The 7,665-nt window shown below is 41.7% G+C and overlaps 1 long non-coding RNA gene across 1 annotated transcript; it reads right to left on the bottom strand.

The window, feature by feature from the left end:
* Positions 1-5,397: 5,397 nt before the first annotated feature.
* On the bottom strand, positions 5,398-7,251 carry LOC109934689. The gene is made up of 3 exons (XR_007264774.1): positions 7,135-7,251; positions 5,904-6,173; positions 5,398-5,565 (listed from the first exon to the last, which is right to left on the bottom strand). It is a non-coding gene; the product is annotated as an uncharacterized LOC109934689 (long non-coding RNA).
* Between the last annotated feature and the right edge of the window lie 414 nt (positions 7,252-7,665).

The raw sequence follows: 7,665 nt of genomic DNA, 5'->3' as shown, positions 1-7,665 counted from the left end.
TGACTTAAGCCTTTGGATCACAGACAGGCTTTAGGGAGTCAAGAATTATACAGCATGGAAACAGACCCTTTGTCCAACTCATCTGCGCTAACCAGACATCCCAATGTGAACTAGTCCAATTCACCAGCATTTGACCCATATTGCGCTAAACCCTTCCTGTTCGTATACCCATCCAGATGCCTTTTAAATGTAATTGTACCTGCCTCCACCACTTCTTCTGGCAGATTGTTCCATACACACCACCCTCCGGTCATTTTTAAATCTTTCCCCTTCATCTTAAACTTATGCCCTCTAGTTTTGGGACACACCCCCAATGAGGAAAAAGACCTCTGGAGGTGAGTTACTCACTGAGCCATTCCTAGCCTCTGACCTGCTCTTGTAGCCACATACTTTTATGGCTAGTGTAGTTCAATTTCTGGTTAATAACCACCCCAGGATATATGTAGTGGGGGCTTCAGCAATGGCAATGCCACTAAATGTCAAGGGGGCACTGGTTAGATTCTCTTATTGAAGATGGTCATTGCCTGGTACGTGTGTAGCATGAATACTATTTGCCAATGTCAGCCCAAACCTGGATATTATCCAAGTCTTGCTACATTTGAACATAGACTGTTAGAAGCTCTGACATTATTTCTATCACATAGCTGACCTATGAGCTCGAGTACTTAATTCTTTAAAAATTTGTGTCACCATTAGACAGGGTGGTTAAGGCAGCATTTGGCACGCTTGCCTTCATCAGTCAGATCATTCATTAAAAGCAGTTGGGATGCCATGTTGAGGTTGTACAGGATGCTGGTGAGGCCTCTTCTGGAGTACTGTATTCAATTCTGATTGCCCTGTTATAGAAAGGATATTAAGCTGGAGAGGGTTCAGAAAAGATTTACCAGGATGTTGCCAGGAATGGAGGGTTTGAGATATAAAAATAGACAGGAAATACTGGGACTTTCCTCACTAAACATAGGAGGTTGAGGAGTGACCTTATAGGTTCATAAAATCATGAGGGGCATACATAAGATGACAAAGGTCTTTGCCCTAGTGTGGCAGAATTCAAAACTAGGGGGCAGGAGAGAGAAGAAAGATTTAAAAAAAACATGAGGGGCAACTTTTTGTTTTAAACAATGATTCGTGTATGGAATGAACTGCCAGAGAAAGTAGTACAGTTATAACATTTAAAAGACAAGTTCAGGAATGGAAAAGGTTCAGAGGGATAAGGGCCAAACGTAGGTAGGTGGAACTAGTTGAGTTTGGGAACATGGTCAGCATGGATTGGTTAGACCAAAAGGTCTGTTTCCATGCTGTACGACTGACTCTTGCCATCTGTCATTGGTGAGTTACCAAGTAGTGAATTACTCACCACAGTATTCCTAAAATATGACATGACAGCTAACCCTAATAGTCCTACTGGCAATAGGTTACTTTTCTAGGTCTCTTCAACTTAACAATTCCAATCATGCAACACCTCATCACCTACGAGCAAAATGTTCTAGATAATCATGTTGCAGCCACAGCTGTGCTGCACCACAAAGCTCTACAAACAAAAATGAGATGAATAACCAGCTAACTGTGGCACTGGTTGTAGAAAGGACGTCAGCAGAAAATAACACATTCACAAAGCTTCACAAGATCTTGATCAGCCACCTGAAAATTACCAGTGAAGATTCTCCAATGAGGTGCACCCCCTCGGTAAGCAACAAATTAAAAAAGGAAAAAAAAGTCACTCTATTCAGCAATCATATGAACACTGGAACTCCACCTTCACAGTTAGAAGCTTAGTAGCACCTTTACCAAGCTGACTTGTTTAATATTGGCCAGACAGAACCTACCAAATTGCTGTGAAACGTTAGCCTTGATTTCCAGCATACAAAAAACTAAGTTTTAAAGATGTAAATTTCTCTTTTTGAAAAGACACTTGGAAATTTTTCATAATTCCAAGGTCACGATTATAAATATACAAAGACATTACATATGGTGTGCAAACATTTTGTACAGGAAAGTTACTATTTTGAAAGGGGGAAGAACAATTTTACATACATAGCTGCACTGAAAAGAAAGTGTTGATCTAATGTTTTCAGCTATACTGATATCAAACTTGAAATTCTACTGGCTTTGCATGAAATCCAATGAACATAGAAGAGTCCTCATTTAGAACGATACATTCTGAACATAAGCACACATTGTTGCCGGTAATATTCCACTTATCCATTATAACAGTCCTCAAACTGGAACAGTTATCGAATACGAACAAAAACACTACTTTTTAAATGGGGCTAAACTCGGAATTAAAATGGATGGCTACAAATTACATCAGAATAAGCAAAACAGAAGCGTTGCTCTCATCAACCCCATGGTATCTGCTTTGTGCACTATGACGTGGTTTTACATTTATTCCATGCATATCTTTTGGGGCATATTCCTCAGTAGCTGAAATTTTGATCCTCATTCTACGTCAAAACATACATATTTAGTCTGCAAATCTCAAAATATGCAGCTTAATCTCTCCAACAGAAGGTGGGCTCAAGGATAAGGGCCTTAATTACATACTACAGATGAATAATCCTGACCAAAGTAGTTTCAATAGTTCAGTGACTTATCAAATTGAAGCAAATGCAGAGTCTCGGAATTTTCCTTCTTGCCCTATAAAGATAGTGAATAAATACCAGAGGGTACACCTTCTGAAATCTCACCCAATCCCTGTGAGAAATAGCCATTCATTTCCATAATCAGTACCTCTGAACTACACAACTTTGGCAAGAGAAATTGACTCACTAAATTCCCCTCGCTCTCCAAATTAACACTTTCAGTAAAGAAAGACATTTTTCTAATAAAAAAAGAAATTCTGGCCTAGTCACCACTTTTTGCTCACAATCTCTGCCCCATGTTCTCCGATATTCAACTCCAGCTGAAGACCACTAACTCAATACAGTCTACGAATAAAATCTAGGGCCTTTTGATTATTTTTTTTTTAAATGTCTGAAGAATGTGGAATGTCCTTAAAGCATCAAAAACAGCGACAGGAAATGGAATTCTGCCAAATGTAGCATTAAATAAATATATTTCATATGCAGGAACAAATTAAACAAGAAGAAATGCAACACTGCTGCAAATGCAGTCACTTCTACAAGCCCAGCAGTTTCTCACGCCCACCGGGATTTCAGGAAGATTAAATTGAGCTAGACTCAATGAGTTCAGGTTTGCAGACACTGTACTATGTATTTTTCCATCAAATCATGAGGACCTTATCATGCTCTACATAAAAATAGTTAAAACCTTCCAAAAATCTTTCAAGCCATACATTAGTTACCACTAAATCATTTAAAAAAAAAACAATATGTTCAGCAGCGCTTTTACTATGTAAAACCTCCCAAACATTACTCAGCAAGGACTACACAAGAAATACATTGACGAAACATCTTAAGACTGAAGTAACAATGCAGACAATTTAAAACGAACCGAGGACAGGAGAATTAGCACTGATGCCTCTAAGACTAGTGGAGTGGTAGTAAGCAAAATGCACAGGAGACCAAGCTTGGTTGACAAAGGTCACAGGGTTGAAAGGAAGCTGAGGAGGTATACTTAAGAAAAGCTATAGTGAGATCTGTAAACCAGGGAAAGGACTTTGAATTCAACAACCTGGGGTACAAACTGGAACAGAACACAACAGGTGTGCGGCACCTTAGACAAGGGCGCTGACAGACGTACATGATTGAGTTAAAGAGAAAAGTACAGAAGAAATTGTCTGACAGTAACAGAGGTGTGAATAAGGGTTTTGTTGACAAAGAAGGAATGAGAGAGATAAGGTGGAAGATGGTGAAAGCACTATAAAGGAAAGAATTGGGAAAAACACCAAAGTTTGTACTGGGCATTGCAGCTAACAATTACTTTGAGTTGTGCTTCAATTCTAACAATTTTAAAAATGCTTCAATTCCACTTTATAGTACACAAAGGCCTTTTCAAAAAAAGTATACAATACAGATGACAAACAGCAGTACATTTATTCCCATTTTAAGACTGAAGCTTCATTTCCACCACTCCCCCATACTTGGTTAACACAAGCACAGGAAGTGCGCACTCTTCACAATTAAGACAAAACCCTCTGTGTTAAACATCTCTCAGATTAGGACTACTTCCAACAATTGTCAGTTCTGTTTAATACCAGTATCCACCAACCAGCATATTCCATGCTCAATTTGCCAATACGGTAAAAATCATGTATAACATAATTCAAGCAAAAGCAAAGAAATTCTGGCAGGGAAAGAAATTGATTTAAAAAAAAAACGTACAAATTACAAATTACAATCTAACCACACATTCCCACAGGGCAGTCAAAGGCTTTCCTAGTTCTTTTTGAGAATTTTTTCACATGACGTAGATCTTTTCTTGCGCTACTCTTCTAGCATGGCAACAGCACTCTTCAACTTAAATAAAAGCTACTGGTTCATAGCAGTGACACATTTACATATTCAGTTATGGAGGGGAAGTACTAGAAGTCATCACTCCTCGCAGTTCACAGCTACTTCTCAGTGCTGGACTGCCTTCTACAAGACCAACCCAGTTTTCTACGCATCAAGAAGTTGAAAGCAAATCAACTCCAAACTACGTTTGATCTTTTTACATTGGCAACACTGCACTGACTAATGTTATAAAAATTACCACAAGGTGACTTTCAAAAGTTAAGAGTTGGTGCTGATTAACCTCCACTGAAAAGAAATTTTGAACTCCAACACATTTGAATCCAACATTCTGCTCAGACTCTTAAGACATGCTCAATCTCATTACAAGTTTAGCACAAAGCAGAAATTGTTTAATATTATTTGAACTCAACACTAAAGCAAGAATATCAAGAGTCCTGCATGCTATTGCAAGGTAAAATAGACCATGACAAAACAATGCAAATGAACATTCAATTGTGCTGTTAAGTACAGCGATATCATCAGTACTTCAGTCTAATGGGGAACACTTCAATATGTTACTTGAACACAAAGACAAAATTTTTATTTATGTTGTCAGATAATGTCCAAGCTCAGGTCCAAATGAAGTGAAAAGTTTCACTCACCATAACATTTACTGAAATCCTACAACACTGCACAACACAACCAAATATAAAAATGTTAGAACATGTTTTCTCCTCCCTTTTAATATTCAAAAATTCCACTGTTCACCTCAAGAAGGAAGCTATGTCTTACAAAGGACTACAGAGAAGCTTTATCAAAAAAGGGATCCAGAAAGAAACATCACAGAATAAGGAAGGAGACTCAGGGACCAACCAGCAAACAACTATCACAGGTAAGAGAAATTGTTTGTAACAAGCCACACCTTTTAAAGGATCTAATTCTGCAATCTGTTGTGCTAAGCTCTTTATGTTACAAACACGATGGGAAATACCAGTCAGAAAATCAGCTATAGAACTCTTGCACCAAATACAGTGGTTATCAGAAATCAAAGGAGGGTTGGATAAAACACAAGCCAAGCAGATGCTTGCAAGGCACAAATTCATTTCTGAAAGATTCAGTATTTTACTAACCTTGTAGGTTCCATCTTTTTCAGACCTCATATTTGTTTAATGTCCTATCACCAAGAAATACAAGTTGAAACCTCCCATCACATTCACTGAGCAGTAAATAAAATTTGATTATACAGACTTCAAAATTTACTGAGGGCACAACTCTTTACATAAATAATGACAAAGGTAGTTAAGATCTATACATCTCTGGATTCGTTTCTGCAGTAATGGTAGTGGTTTGCATTCAAGAGGTCTGTCAGATTAACTAATCAGATCAAGTAATTAAAATCAGTGCTTTAGATGCTTTGAAAGAATGTTTAAAAGCACAATAAAACATGTTACTTTAAAAAAAATCAGAGACAAATACTGACGAAAAACAATTTGAAAAGCAACAGAACTGAACCTTGAGAATAGATTGATGCAAAAGATTTATAGTAATTAGTTCCGATGAACAGGATCTCCCAAACATTAACTCAAGGTCCACTGTGTCACTGAGATGTATTTCCACAATTTGCTGTCGATCATCAACTTCATTAAGCCAATCAGTCACACTTAAAATAGATTTGCATGCTGTGGCAATTTACACAAGGTTGCTTTGATACCCATGCAGGTTGGATTTTCAGTGACTGGTGTGCAAGAATCATTTACGCTACTCAGTGCTGGAAATGTGGATCTACAATGGAGAAGAAAACTGGATTGTCAAGTCTGCTGCCCAGTTGAGAGTTGGATTTCGCGTAAATAGCAAGGTGGAGGGGGGTTGACTTTTCAACTAAACCCAACCAAACATACAAGTATGAAGAGAGACAACAAGGTGCAGGGCTGGATGAACACAGCAGGCCAAGCAGCATCATAGGAGCAGAGAGGCTGACGTTTCGGAAACCAGCTTGAATTAAACATCCACCACTGTGCTCAATGTTACTCCATCCCGACAGTGCATAACTTTGGTGTTTTACACTTCAAGCAGGCACAGGGGAAAAAGTCACACTGGTTTACCATTTGATTATTCCAGTCTCTATATGGAAATTGAACAGGTTTTCACAGGGATTTGTAACGCTGTTGCTGCTGCCGCCTGGCACAGCCAACGCTTAGGCTGCTGTCAGTCCAGCCACAGCAGGGATGGGCCCTCAGCTCCGGCCCAGATACTCTCACCCCGGGGACGAGGGGCCTAGCTTCTGGCAGGCCCAGGGCGGGGAAAAAAAAAGAGGCAGCCCTAACTGCACGCACCCGCTGTCGAGTGGCGAAGGGTACGTGGAGGCTCCGCATTGCTTCCCGCCCTGAACCGCAAGGGCCTGCGGCTGGGGACGGGCCCAGGAGCGGCGGCGGCGGCCTCGGCCTCTCCTGGAAAGGGCCGCTCCCCATTGCCTCAGTCACCCACCACCACCACCACCACCACCCCACAACAAATAAAAAAACAAAATTCCCTTCACTCCCAGTGGGGCCCCACACCCTCACTACCCCCTCAATTCCCCCTCCATCCCATCCCAGCCCATCCTATCCCTCCTCCCCCGGTGATGTCCCGTCCCGTCCCGTCCCCCGTCTCAATCCTCAATCCTCTACCCCCTACACCCGCCTTCTTCCCCCCCCAACTCCCCTTCTTCTTCTTCTTTCCCCCTCCATTCCCTCCCCACCCTCACCGCTCTGCTGCTCTCGGTTCGGTTGGGGGTTACCGCTCCCTCCGCCGCTGTCGCTCCGCCTGAAACCGCTCGAGCTTCTCTTCCCGCCCCCTCCCCCAACACACACAACAACGTCACCGGCAGCCTCGCTCTGAGCGCCTTAAAAGGGAAACACCTCTTAAAGCGGCAACGACCCACGCCCCGCCCCTGCTGTGGACCCCCCACCACCACCAGCGGCGCGCGCACCGCCAAATACTCGGCACGCCGCAGAAAACGCTTGAGAGCCGAAGATACTGAGGATCCCAAGGACGCTGGGGCGTGACCGCCCCCTCCTCCCCCGCCAAAATACTGAAATCCCTCCAACAGATGGCCCCCAAAATGCTAGGACACCTCTCTCTTTAGTGGACTCATAGACCAACAGGCATTCACAAACAAAGAAGAGGACCATTCGGCCCATTGTGTCTGCACTCATCAAAATACATCCGACTGCACTAAAACAACAAGGTGCAGAGCTGGACGAACACAGCAGGCCAAGCAGCATCAGAGGAGCGG

Source organism: Rhincodon typus, chromosome 25 (genome assembly GCF_021869965.1).
Source record: "Rhincodon typus isolate 14 chromosome 25, sRhiTyp1.1, whole genome shotgun sequence".
Lineage (NCBI taxonomy): Eukaryota > Metazoa > Chordata > Chondrichthyes > Orectolobiformes > Rhincodontidae > Rhincodon > Rhincodon typus.
Note: the sequence above shows the minus strand (reverse complement) of the source record. Positions and strands in the feature narration are given on the sequence as shown.